Genomic DNA, 12,750 nt, shown 5'->3' on the forward strand with positions numbered 1-12,750 from the left:
TAATAATGCTGTTTTTTTCATAACAAGCGTTTTGAAATGGATATAAACCCTCATGCTTCAAGGCATAAACTAACGCCTACCCAATGGGGGCTAGGAAGCATATTTCATTATGAGCCGATTGCCCCACATGTGCCTACTGTGTGGCTCTTACTCCTTCCTCTGGAGCAGCTGCTGCTGGCCACCAGAGCTGAGCGAATCACTGATTTTCAGCCAAACCAGAAAAATCTCTTTTCTTTTGAACAGAAATTTAAATAAATAAATAAATAGAAATCTTCATTGGGGTCGAACATCACATTTTCAATACATATTCAAATCGACATTTTGTTCTAACAATGTCATTTCAAGCCAACATTTTGTTCTGAAAATGTCATTCGAAACAAAAGTCTGACTCTAAACCAACCATTTCAACCCTTTTGAAATGTTTGTTTTCAGGTTTTTCTTCTTTATTTTGGCTGAAATGATTCACCAGATTCGATCCAAATTCGTGAATAGTTCCAGGACTCCCAAAACCGCATTCTTCATGCGTTCTGTTATACCTAATGTTTTCCTTAAAGCCACAGCTTCTGAAGTCAGGGAATTTTGTGAGGAATCTCACCTTTCATCTACAAAAGAATAAAGGATGTTTCTAGCCCACCTGGCTGTTGAGAAGAGCTTGAAAAGATGACCCCTAAAGGCTCAGAAAACTGAAACAATGAAAAAGAACCTCAGTTTTCTGCAACCGCATGATTATTTAAATCACTTGTGATTTCTGAATCCTTGAGGTTGGTAATGCTGTATTATCAGAGAGATTTAGGGAGCCGACCCTCAGCCTCCAAACACTTAAAATAAAGCCAATCTGGCAATGGAAAAAGACTGGATTATTTTACACTCTACTGAAAAGATCCAGTTTCCAGTGTGGATTTTGCTACATGATTAGGGATCAGAGGGCTCTAGCTAAACCAAGGGAACCATGAATCTGACAGCTGTGTAGTTATAAATACACACATGGACACAGCTGCAGAGAACGTAACAAGGGATTTTTGTCTGGATATCAAGAATATACAGAGTTATCAGAATCCATGGCAACAAAAATTTTGGAAGGGATATTAACCTCGTGCTTCTGGGCTTGAGACAATTTCTAACATGGGGTTTTTACACCTTCCTCTGCAGCTGCTGACACTGGCCACTGTCAGAGATGGGACACTGGGTTTGATCTGGCCTGGCAATTCCTATGAGCAAGGAGTAAATGTAAAAAACACCATGGGCTGAACTTGGTGCTGATTTCCTCCCCATACAACTCTACCAGCTTCAGACATAAAACAGTGCAGAATTTGCCTCAATGCATGTTAAAAAAAGTCGGTTTCCCTTTGTTCTTTCTCTCTGTGAAATTGGCAATGGCATCAGAGACAAGCACTAAAAGGCATGCAAGAGAGAAGGAGGGAGTAAAGCTCAACAACTGTTATATCAACAGGATATTTCAAAGGTTAAGTGACATCTGATAAGATCATCCTTGGGATTACGGCAGAGCAATCTGGCAAGGACACACGATCAGAGCTGGTGGAGAGCAGCAGATCCTGGGATGTCGTAGCTATCTATCTCCTTGTTGGACTGAAATGAAATTCTCATCTCCTCACTGCATTTATCCCTTTAACTTTTGAGCCTGGGTCAATGGAAATTGCTTAATACTCATATCTTCTTCTCAAGCTCCACACCTAACAGGAGACCATGGGTCTCCGTCTCCTTTCACAGGAGCATAACTCCACCGACCTCAGTGTTATTCGAAGTTATTCCTGTGCCTGTTATTCCTGATTTATACCATCAAGAGAGAATCAGGCCCTGAGGCTACAAAAATCCAGCTGTAAATATGCTTCTATTTTTTTGACATTCCATTAACCAGGAACATTTCCCCAAGAGTCTATATTTTATTGTGTCACTCTACCATGACATACCCCAGTGCCGCAGAGTCATTAGAGGAGCTGTTATTAGACAAGGATTACTTAGGCACTCAGGCTGTGGTTTTCAAAGGGGCTTTAAGGAGCAGGGCATACAATTCCCACTGAAATTCAATGGAAATGGGTGCCTAACTCCCAGAGGTCTTGTTGAAAGCCCCTGGCCCCAGTCTCATCGAGGACTGCAACGCAGGCCACCTGAGTCACCATGCTGTTTCCAAATCCTGATCCGATGGGCAACTGTGATAAACAGGAACTCGGAGATTTCAGGATGGCCACACAAACCTTCCCCTAATGTGCAATCAAATGAAAATTCGCAGGATTATTTTCCTGAGAACAGTCTTACAAAAGCAATTGCCCCAGATGAAAAGGCATCAGCAATTTCATCAGTGTGACTGGGGGCCAAATTTCCAAAGGCGTTTAGTGGCCTACCAGATGCAGATAGGTGTCTATAATACCATCTAAAGCAGGTTAGGTACCTAACTCATGTCAAAATCAATAGGAATTAAGCACCTAACCTGCTTAGATGGTTCTGTAAACCTCAATAGGTGCCGATCAGCACCTGTGGGAATCTGGCCCCGTGACTGGTATCCACATGAATAGACACAAAGAACAGCCATTCAACCAGGGTTGGGAGGGTATTTTTCCCCAGCACTGCATATCTGGCCAGATACATTATTTCCATCGCATTCTGAAGCAACAGGAACTGGCCACTGCCAATGGCTGCCTGCTGGACTAATTGGACCAATGCTGTCTGACGACCCTTACACCCATACAGCAACCTGATGAAATGTCGCTTGGTGGCATTCAATGCCCGTCCTGATGGCACATTTGCTTCTACTGTTTGAGGGTCCAAGTGACCCACTTCTCCCACTATCTGAGGCTCTGGGTTCCCATTGCAAACTCCCAGGACTCCCTGCCTCCTGTCAGCACAAGGGCCTGGGCTTCTAGCAAATCCTGCAAAGCCCGCTGTGGCCCGAACAGACCCAATTTTGGCTGCCAACGCCAGAGCAGCGGGGTGAAGCGTCTGGGGCAACATGCCACTTGCGTGCGCACATGGGGGAGGTGTCGGGGGAGCAGCCCGGGCTCCCTCACACTCCAGTCACTGCACAAATCAAGTAAGTTTTATACACACCCTTGTAGGCTCCATTGGAACCCACTCGCTACATCAGGTTTAGATCAACCTCTGGGGGAGCAGCTCTCCCCACAGCTCCTCCCACTCCCAGCACAGAACTTCAGCGACCCCACTCCTTTGCGGACCAGGACAGGCCCTCTCTCTCCTTGCCCAGACACACCGTCACTATGGTGTTTGAACCCTACCCCAAATCACACTCGTGACTCGTTTTCCTCCTGTCGCCCCACCCTGAAAACTGTCCCAACAGCCTCAGATGCCCCTTGTCACCCTCCCATGCAATATGTGCCAGCGAATGAGGGTAGGTCCAGCAGACGGGAGCTGCCAGCTCTGCAGACACAACGTTGGAGTTTTGCATTTCCTATCCCTCCGTACATCACACGCAGGAGGAACGAGCTACTGCATGCATGCCAATAACTGGAGGAGCCAGCCCAGCCCAGAACCCCCCACTCTGCGCCCAGAGGTGGACGGAGATCAGAACCAGAACCCCCAGCTGAGAACATCACAAAACAGAGGGCCAGCACTTTATCTAGTAGCGATATCGCCAGCTGGGGCACTTCACATCCGCCCTACATCAGACCAGGACCCCCAGGTGTACTGTAGAAATCTCCCTCAGAGCTATGCTCCACAGACAGCCCTGGGGAGACACCACTGAACTAAGTCGTCTCTGCCGAGGGGGAAGAGAGCTCGTCCTGTGCCCTTTCTCCTTCCCTCATGCCACCCATTGGACACACCCTTGACTGATCACTCGGGACATGCCATGCGATCACTTAGCAGGGACAAGACCTGGCCCTTAGCGCGCAATCCCCAGCCTGTTTTCCAGTGCAATGTGTGTAGTTTGTAGCACCATGTGCCCACCCCATTGGGATCTCACGTGTTTTTATTACACAGGGGAGTAAGCAACCTGAAGGCTTCTTTTCACCCAACAGCTCATGAGAGGGACTCCGAGGCTGGCTACTAAGAACAAGAGGGACGCAGTGAGGCAGCCGGGTTAGAGGCTGAGCATAGCTACAGAAGCTTGCTTCACTGAGTGGGAGAAAGACTAAACAGCCTGTTCTCCCCCACGCCAAACAGGCTGGAGCACCCGAAAAGCAGCCGCCCCTCAGCCCACCACGCGTCTCAGCCTGGCTCTCACCCCTCTCCTCGTCAGATTATTTACTTATATTACTGTAGGGCCGAGAGACAGCTGGGTGCTGCACAGACATATAGTGAGAGACAGCCAGAAGAGTTCACAGTCTCCTCCCCTTCAGGGTTCGTCTACACTGCTGAGTTAACTTGAGTCATACCTCCAGCCTTGCCCCCAACTTGGAGTCCCGTCCACACACAAACCCCCTTCACTCAAGTGCGGTGATGCTTTTACCTCAAGTCGGCTGGCCCGTCAGGGGCACAGGCTACAGCTTGAGTCAGCTGCTAACATGACCACTGCGTAGTATAATCCAGTCCCTCTGCACAGCTCACGTGAGCTAGGCTAACCCGAGAGGACTGAACCCGCGTTATCTACGAACGTGGTAACTCTGCAGTGAAGACTTCGCTTCAGTTTCCCTTTCCCCACTTCCCTCTCACTCCAAGCACCTTTCCCCCCCTCTCTCTCACAAACACCGACCCCCCCAAACTAACATTTGGGAAACAAGCCCACCTTTGCCAGGCCCAAGCACTCCAAAACCACAAGACATGGCCCCACAATCAGGAGACCGGCTTAAAAATCACAAGTGGTTTTTAAAATAATGCATCTGAGATTCCAGTTATTTTCCCTCTGATTATCGAACCTTTAGGGGGTCATGTTTTCAACCTTTTCTCCAGAAGAATGACAGCCAGAGACTTTTTTTTTCTTTAAATGAAAGCTGATAGTCTCCAATAATCACCTAACTCTGGGCGCTGTGGACTCAATTAAAAATACACCAAATATCACAAGATCCCTGATAATAAAAAAGAAATCACAAGCTGGCAACAGAGGACGGGGAAAGAGATATGGAATTAACCCATTGGGTGCTGGCCATCTTCCTGCTTACTCTACCTTGGTGTTGTATTCCCTCCTCCTGCTGCGCACACATTGTCTGTCGCTCATGCCTAAGCGCTTTGGGGCAGAGGCTGTGTCTTCCTAGGTGCTTGTACAACACTCGGAAGTGTTGCCCCATTCCCCGGGGATTGAAGATAATAAGGCCACCACAGAACAATTCTTGATTTTCTGTGATTACAACTATTCCTAAAGCAATTTCCTTGTGTCACCTCTTGAAAAGAGCTCTGCGATCCAAACTGCTTTTCATAGCAACTGGTCTTCTCACATCTCTTCTTTTCATCTGGTCTCTTCCTCACTTTTTTCGCCTATGGGCTATCTTATGTTCAGCCTTTACCCAGCTGGCCCTGCCTCGGTTTCACCATAAAGTTGCCAACGATTTTCTCCCTGGTCAGTAGCTGAACCTCAAAGGGATGAGTATGTGTGGGGGAAACATATCCCCTGTTTTTAAATGGTCCCTCACAAACAGCACAACCCCTGTGGGATCAGGGATTCTCCCACTGGAAGTACCTAGCGGAAATTGCAAGCACCTGGGGCAGAGAGATTAAGGGAGGCCAGGGCTGGAACTTAGAATCAGATAACTGAGGGGGGAGGGAGGGAGCGAAGAACCAGTGCATCGGAATTAGGCTCTCTAAGAAATGAGCTGCCAAGGGTTACAGCTAGTCCAGGCCCCACAGTGTGGCTTCTGCTGCCTTGAGCCCTAAGTTATTTACTTAGCCTTGTACTGAATGCAGGCAAGCATGGATAAGCTCCAATTACGAGTGTGCTTAAAAATCCAGGGTTTAACAATATCAAGCCCTCTAATGAGGCAGTGGTGAAATACAATGAAGCAATGACTTTCAGCAAGAGTGAAGTGAGGGCTGGCGAAATGTGCTGGATTCTCAGCCCTGCAAACAACTGTCCTCTCTTCGCCCAGAGCACAGGTGCAGTACGGGGCGGTGGCAGGACACGCGTCACCAAACGGTCTTCGCAATGCACTTCAGCCTTCTGATGCAAAACCATTCTCATCTCCAAAATAAGAGCCTCACCTCGCCCTTACATAGTGCCTTGTCTTTGTCGATCTCAAAGCACTTTACAAAGGAGGCCAGTATCATTTCCCCCATCTTATAGATAGGAAAACTGAGGCAAGGAGCAGGAACGTGACTTGCCCGAGGTCAGTGGCAGAGCCAGGAATAGACCCCCAACTCTCCAGTGTCCCTGTCTAGAGCTCCAGTCACTAGGCCTGTCTCCATGCTTCATTCAGCCCTCGAGTCTGCCACGAAAGGGGTCAGTTAGTGCCAGCTATGGTGGTGATGGGGACCCCGTTCACTAGAATATTGACCAAGACCATCTAATTCCACCCAAGGATGAGAATGGGCATGTTTCTCTGCTCTGCCACTTCCCAGAAGTGAAGAAACTCACTAACAGCTACCACTGGAACTTCCTTCCTCCCCCCTCCCCACCCAGGATACTAGGCGACCGTGTAACATAGGGCTGGCTGCCCCAGAAGGCCTTCAGCACTGGAGCTCAGCCTTTGGCTGCAGGAGGAACAGCTTCCCTTCCAGTTACATTACAGCATGAAGCAGCCAAATGGTTCATGCATGTGGCTAGGAGATCTTCTCAGCTGGCTGTGTAATACACAGAGAGTTCACATCGAGAGGGGAAAGCTCATGATACTGGAGATGTTCCCTGGTGTGGCTGCAGCTGGGTTGAGGCACAGGATGGCCACAAATACAGGTGACCACGAGTGGTTTCACTCTGGAGAATGTCGTACATACAAAGCGTCCGCCAAGCTGCTTTGCAGGGATAAATAAGGCAGGACCATGAACACAGCATAAACTCCTGGAGTCAGGGGTGCAAAGCGATCACCTGCTGAAGGAACCACCCTGTCAGAAAGCCAATAAGAGAGAGAGACAAAGAACTTCAGAAGCACAGGCATGGAAATACCTTTTCACAAGGGATTCGGAGCAAGCTGGAGAAGCAGGGATGCACAGAGGTACAGATTCTGGGGCCTTAGAGACCAATGAACAGGACCAGTTTTTCAGTTTCACTTCTCTTTCCCTCCACTATCTTTGGGGATTTACAAAGGAAGACGGGGGGGGGGGGGGCTTCTTAAAGAGGGGAAAACTTAACTACAGGGAAGCAGATCCTGGGTGCTGGGGACAGACTGGGCTTTTCCATGTGCTGGGCAGATGCAACTTCAGAACCAGGTTGTCTTTTAATAATCGGATGGCATGTGGAGTGATAGCAACTCACGACTTGCAGGCTTCTGGGCAAATCTTCGGGTGAGGAAGAAAGGTCAGAGGACTCCATACTAAGGTGCCTTCTAGGGGCTTATGCCTCCTTTTTTAGTATTCAGCATGGATTGTTAGCACACAATCGGGCTGCTCTTCCAATATCATTCATTCTTTCCATCCATTTTTTAAGATACTTGATATTTAAGTCACGTATGGGCTGTATTGCCTATAAAATGTGACCACCAATTATTTCTGCTAGTTAAGTCAGGAATTAGATTCAAGACTGCTAGGGATTATCCAACATATCCAGCATGCTAGTGAAAAAGGAGCCTATCTGGAAACTGAAGATTCTCTTTGAAAGGTAATTTTCATTTCCCAATGCTTATTAATCCTTTTCGTGTCAAGTCAGGTGCATGCAATCTCTCTCTCTCTCTCTCACACACACGGTTTTCTGCTTCCACCTCTTAAAAGCCGGTGGGCTCCATTGTTTGTGATATGGGTTGCCATGGAAAAGGTATAAGCAGGGGGGTTTTTTAGTCTTAGGAAATGTCACACTCTTGGAGGGAAGCTGAATGAGAATGGGGCCGATTCAGACCCGGTGACAGTGCAGGTTCCCAGATACCATGGCGATGTTCACAAAACATAAATGCCTAGAATTACGACATCCAACCAGATAGCTGGGCAGATAGAGAGCAATAGATCCGCATCCACCTACCCCCAAGGCTGGATATTTACAAGCATGCCTAGAATATCTGCATTAATGTTTTCAACTCATACTTCTTTTGCCATTTGCCACCGCTTATTTCACACAGTGACCCCTGGCTGCTTGCCAACGGCCGCTACCCTAAACTTGTATAATTTATTCTGGTTTCCATGGCACCTCAAAGGAGATGTAACTTGAACTGACACAAGGGTGCTGGGGTGCTTCCCCAGGGCAGGCTCCGTGGCTGGAAAGTGACCAGGCAAACCCCTTCCAGCTGAAAACCTGAGATGAGAAATGGATGCCGGCTCATGACCCCACACCTGCAAGCAGCTCATGGTTCTTAAGGCCCAGGGCCTGAGAAGGAAAGGTTTGAGCTAAGCAAACCATGCTGATAAAACCAGAGGCAGAGTTAGACGGCTGCTTTCTGTTCATTTGTGAATTATCCTAAGTAAAAGTCTATTCCCCATCTGCACCCCGATATGGCCAGGAGTTATGGCCGGGATGGAAGTTATCTGTGTAACCCCCTCCGCCCCCCAATCCCTAGCACTCAAATTGACGGCAGAACTACATTCCAGATCCCCTCCTCATGTGCAAATCAATTTTCTCTAGCCATAGAGTCCCAACCAAATAAATCACCCCACTTACTAACGTTGCCTCGTTTCTTAGAACTCCTTTTCTCTGTTCAAGTCCGCGTGGCCATAACTGCAGTTGGATATTAGCCTTAGCGACTGAACAACGACAATGGCGGGGGGAGGTGGATCAAAGACACATGAGCAGCATTCTTTTCAATGTTCACAGCTGAGCACGTGACTTCCTCAAATCTCCATCCTCATCAGGAGCCATTTGCAACCAGAGGGCCAAGTTCTCTGGTGCAAGCTGACGTTGCCCCTCTGGCTTCATCTAAACCAATTTAGACCACTCTGAGTAGGTCGTAACTGCAAATTAAGGTGTGACTGCCGCGTGGGTAGGCAGACCTGGGCTTGCTTGCATCTAGTCGCTGCAGGTAAGGATAGCAGTGAAAACTTGGTCGGAGTTGGCAACAAAACTAGGTACTAAGTGTCCCCAGCACTTGGGGCCACTTGGGGCAGGCAGCCTAAGCTGGATTCTGCACCGTCATGTCTTCACTACCTGCGCCAGCTGAAACGGGTATATCTTCCCACACTGCAATCACACCTTAATCTGCGGTGTAGAAGTACCCTCCACGGGTCTCTGTGGTGGGCCTAAAGCTGCCATGGAGAGCCGCACATCGAGCTCCAACCCCTTTGGGGTGGCCAGCAGCCGATGGTGAAGATCAGAGGGGTGGCCCTGAGCTGCAATGTTCCATTCCTGGTCAGGAAATTCGAGATCTGGAGCCAAAAATCTTCCCATGCTTGGGAACACCGAGATCTAGGGTTTGGTTTTCTCCAGCAGAACCTCAGAGCCCAGGGTCTCCAAATAGGTTTGGGCCCCAGCTATTTACCTCTTGTTGGCTCACGGGGCCCCTTGTGCTTTTGCAACACACACACACACCTCATCCACCCACCCCTATTGCCTCTTTCATTCCTAAAAACAAAATGTGCCTCTCTCCCTGGAAAGAAGCTGCTGTCATCGTCTCAGCGGATGCCTCTTTGTCAGAAGGCTATTATTAAAGATGCCATTACTGACATTTGCTCCATCCATTCAAGATGGGATGAAAGAGGGCAGGTCACGGGGGAATAAAACTCTTATCAATTATTCTTTGTGCATCTTAAAGAAGAAAAATCCAGTTCAAACTTGCCTACTATAGGCCTATTACCTTAGTACTATTTAAAAAGCTCCTTTGCTTAAAATATTCGTGCCACCAAGGGGTGCAATTTACATATGATTAACGCTTCTCTTTTCATTCCTAGGTCTGGAGCCTCCTCCCCACCCCCCTGAATTCTGACACATAAAACAAAAATTGAAAATAAAGAGTGATCAGAATTCATAGGGAATTAAACCAAACCCAGACTTGCCAACAACAAAGTAAGCATATAACTGCCACAGACACAAGAGACGTCTCCTCGAAAAGCAATTTACTGCTGAAGTTTTTAAAAGGGATGGAAGACTGAAACGGAAGTGCAGAAAGATATTACGATCGGAAAGCGGATGGGGGCAAGCTGTTACTGCTCCTTTGGAAAGGAAACAAGTGAAATTGTGTATATTAATTAAAGACAAGGAACAGGGGTTGTGCTGTGATCTGTGGCATCACAGTCTTTCTCAGTAAATGCTTCCTGTTAAATCAGCTTCAGCTACAAACTGGCTTCCGTTCAGCTTGACTTTCAGCTTTGTCCCCTTTGTTCACCAGAGATCACACAGAGTCTGGAACTCTGCTGCACAGATACCTAGCAATGGAATAGTACATTGCAAATGTGTGTAGCATTTCTTATCATACACGGTCTTCATCAGTGCTGCAGCAGCTGCCTCCTCCATGTTCCCTGGCCAACAATTTCAGATTACGTATGTGTGTGTCCTGTGACCAGCTTGGTCATAGGGCATCATTTTCCTAATGTTTCAATGCGTGGTTTTATCCCAGAGGTGCCCCACTCCTCTCTAGGACCCCATTTGACAGAGGGGGAACTGAGGCACAGCGGCTAAGTGCCTTGCCCAAGGTCACACAGGAAGCCCATGGCGGAGCAGCGACTTGAAACTGGGGCTCCCACATCCCAGGCCAGTGTCCCAATCACTGGGCTGGTCCTTCCACTCCAGCTCCAGATTATACAGCATATAAATGACGGCTAACATTCTCCAAAGTAGCCGCTGACCTTGTGTTCCTCCAGTTTTGCACGTCCAGCTCAAGACACCTTTGTCTCAAGTTGGGCACACAAGATCAGTGGCCACTTCTGAAAACTTTGTCTTATGTATCAATCTCCCAATAGGGCCTCTCTCACAGGAGGGAGGTGAACAGAGGGATAGTCAAGTATTCTTACATAGGGATCTTTACATATGGAACACGGCTGATCGCGTGTGTCTATGCAGGAGGAAACGTAACCGAGCATGATGCTTCCAGCCAAAACACCACCACCCGGGCACTCTCCAGGAGAGAGAAAGCAGAGTGCTTGTATCTCACTCTCAGACCCGCCATCTTGAGTCCCCGCATCATGGCACTGTCCCCCCGTGTGGTTCGGCTCAGCTTTATTTGGCCCAGGATGACAAAACCAACCACTACCAAAATCGTCCTTCCAACCACCATGTCCCACAGGAAGAGTTTTTGGTCTCTCTATGGGTTGGGGGGTGATGGCAAAACAAAGGTGCTGGGGGGCTGGACAAAAGGGGGACTGCTTGTCCTGCCTCCCAGCTCCAGGGATAGGGAAGCCGGCTCCCCAGCCCCAGAGCCAAGATGTACGTGGGCCTGTGGGGCGAAGAACTGCTCTGGGATGGGAGGGGGCACAGCAGAGGTGGAATCAGCAATGGGGTTGGAGGGCTGTGAGGAAAGCAGCTCCTCCCCTCCTCTGCCCTGGGCTCCCGACGGACCCGGGCAACCCCAGGCAGCTCTCAAACCCCAGGATTTTGCAGCGAGGTACGACCCCAGCCAACAGGCAAGCCGACTTCTTACATTTAAAGGGGCGGCACACAGCAAGCCGACCCACGCACACTACAATCCACCCCCAGCTAGGAAAGGCCATCGATCTCATGCTGCCCTTGTCTCAGCTGGGGGAGGGGGTGAAGATCCCCAGCTCCCAGCAATTCCAGTCCTTGGGCCCAAAATGGGAAGATCCCAGGACTTCAGACAACCCTCCCTGCCCTTCCGCCAGTGGCTCAGCTTCCCTCTTTCAGCTCTCTAGCCCCTTCCGAGTCTTGCAAGGGCAGCTGGTCACGCCCACTGCCCCATCCCGTTGCTTTGTGTGGAAGGGGGTAGTGAAGAACCTATGCTTGCTGCCCGCTTCTCTCGACTTGAGAGGGCAGGCAACTGAAAATGCCTCGTGGCCCTGCTGCGCTGGCCCTTTAACCGTCTCTGGGGCCCAGACCCCACCCCCTAGAGGTTGCTGGGCTCAGGGATCATGGATTCTGCTCTCTAAGCAAAGTGACCTGGAAATATCTTCATTATTGTTAAGCAAATTAGACTCGTCTGGTTGTTGACATGCCTGCAACTGCCCCAAATGGCCGCACTCAGCCAATGAAGCGCAAAAGGCCATTTCCTTTCCACATTCACACTCGCAGCCATACGCTGTCAAGAGCCGCCCCCCCCCCCCCGCCCCCAACCAGCTGCACTACGTGGGGTTCAGAGTGAGTACGGGCCCACTGCCGAGATGTCCCCGCGTCCCACTAGGAGATGCTGCAGCTCCAGCTCTCTCTCGGCTCTGCCCGGGCGAACGTGCGAGTTGGTCTCTCACAAGCTTGAAACCAAGGGACCGGGTTTAAAAGGAAGAACAGCAGAGTTATCACCGCAGACAGTTTGAAAAATTGCTGGAGACAGGTAATGGGGAGGCAGGATAATTATGCAGCCAGTTGGCATTCGGGACTGGGGCATAGTGTGGAGGGAACAGAGCTGTTTCCATGGGCCCAGGCAGAAAGACAACATCACTCAGGCTGGCCACTGGCTCTGACCCGGGAGACCAAAATGGACGGCAGATCTGTCACCACTAGTGCAGTATCCTGCTCTCACTTAGGGTAGCAAACGTAATCCCTGCCGCGTAAGCAGGAAAGAACTCAGCCTTGTCTAGGACGGGAATCCGTCACTGGTGACTAGTGCAGAGCATCAATGCAAACCCCTATGGGAGATGGGCAAAGCCACAATTTGCATTGGCTGAGCTCACCCT

At 49.3% G+C, this 12,750-nt stretch overlaps 1 protein-coding gene and 1 non-coding gene across 13 annotated transcripts in view; both read right to left on the bottom strand.

The window, feature by feature from the left end:
* Positions 1-12,750, bottom strand: part of CPNE2 (copine 2) — a 201,962-nt gene that overhangs the window by 59,901 nt on the left and 129,311 nt on the right. The gene's annotated exons all lie outside the window — the stretch shown is intronic.
* LOC140896570 (small nucleolar RNA SNORA57) lies at positions 3,342-3,484 on the bottom strand. Its single transcript, XR_012154580.1, has one exon. It is a non-coding gene; the product is annotated as a small nucleolar RNA SNORA57 (small nucleolar RNA).

The sequence above is a fragment of the Lepidochelys kempii genome, chromosome 12 (genome assembly GCF_965140265.1).
Source record: "Lepidochelys kempii isolate rLepKem1 chromosome 12, rLepKem1.hap2, whole genome shotgun sequence".
Classification (NCBI taxonomy): Eukaryota; Metazoa; Chordata; order Testudines; family Cheloniidae; genus Lepidochelys; species Lepidochelys kempii.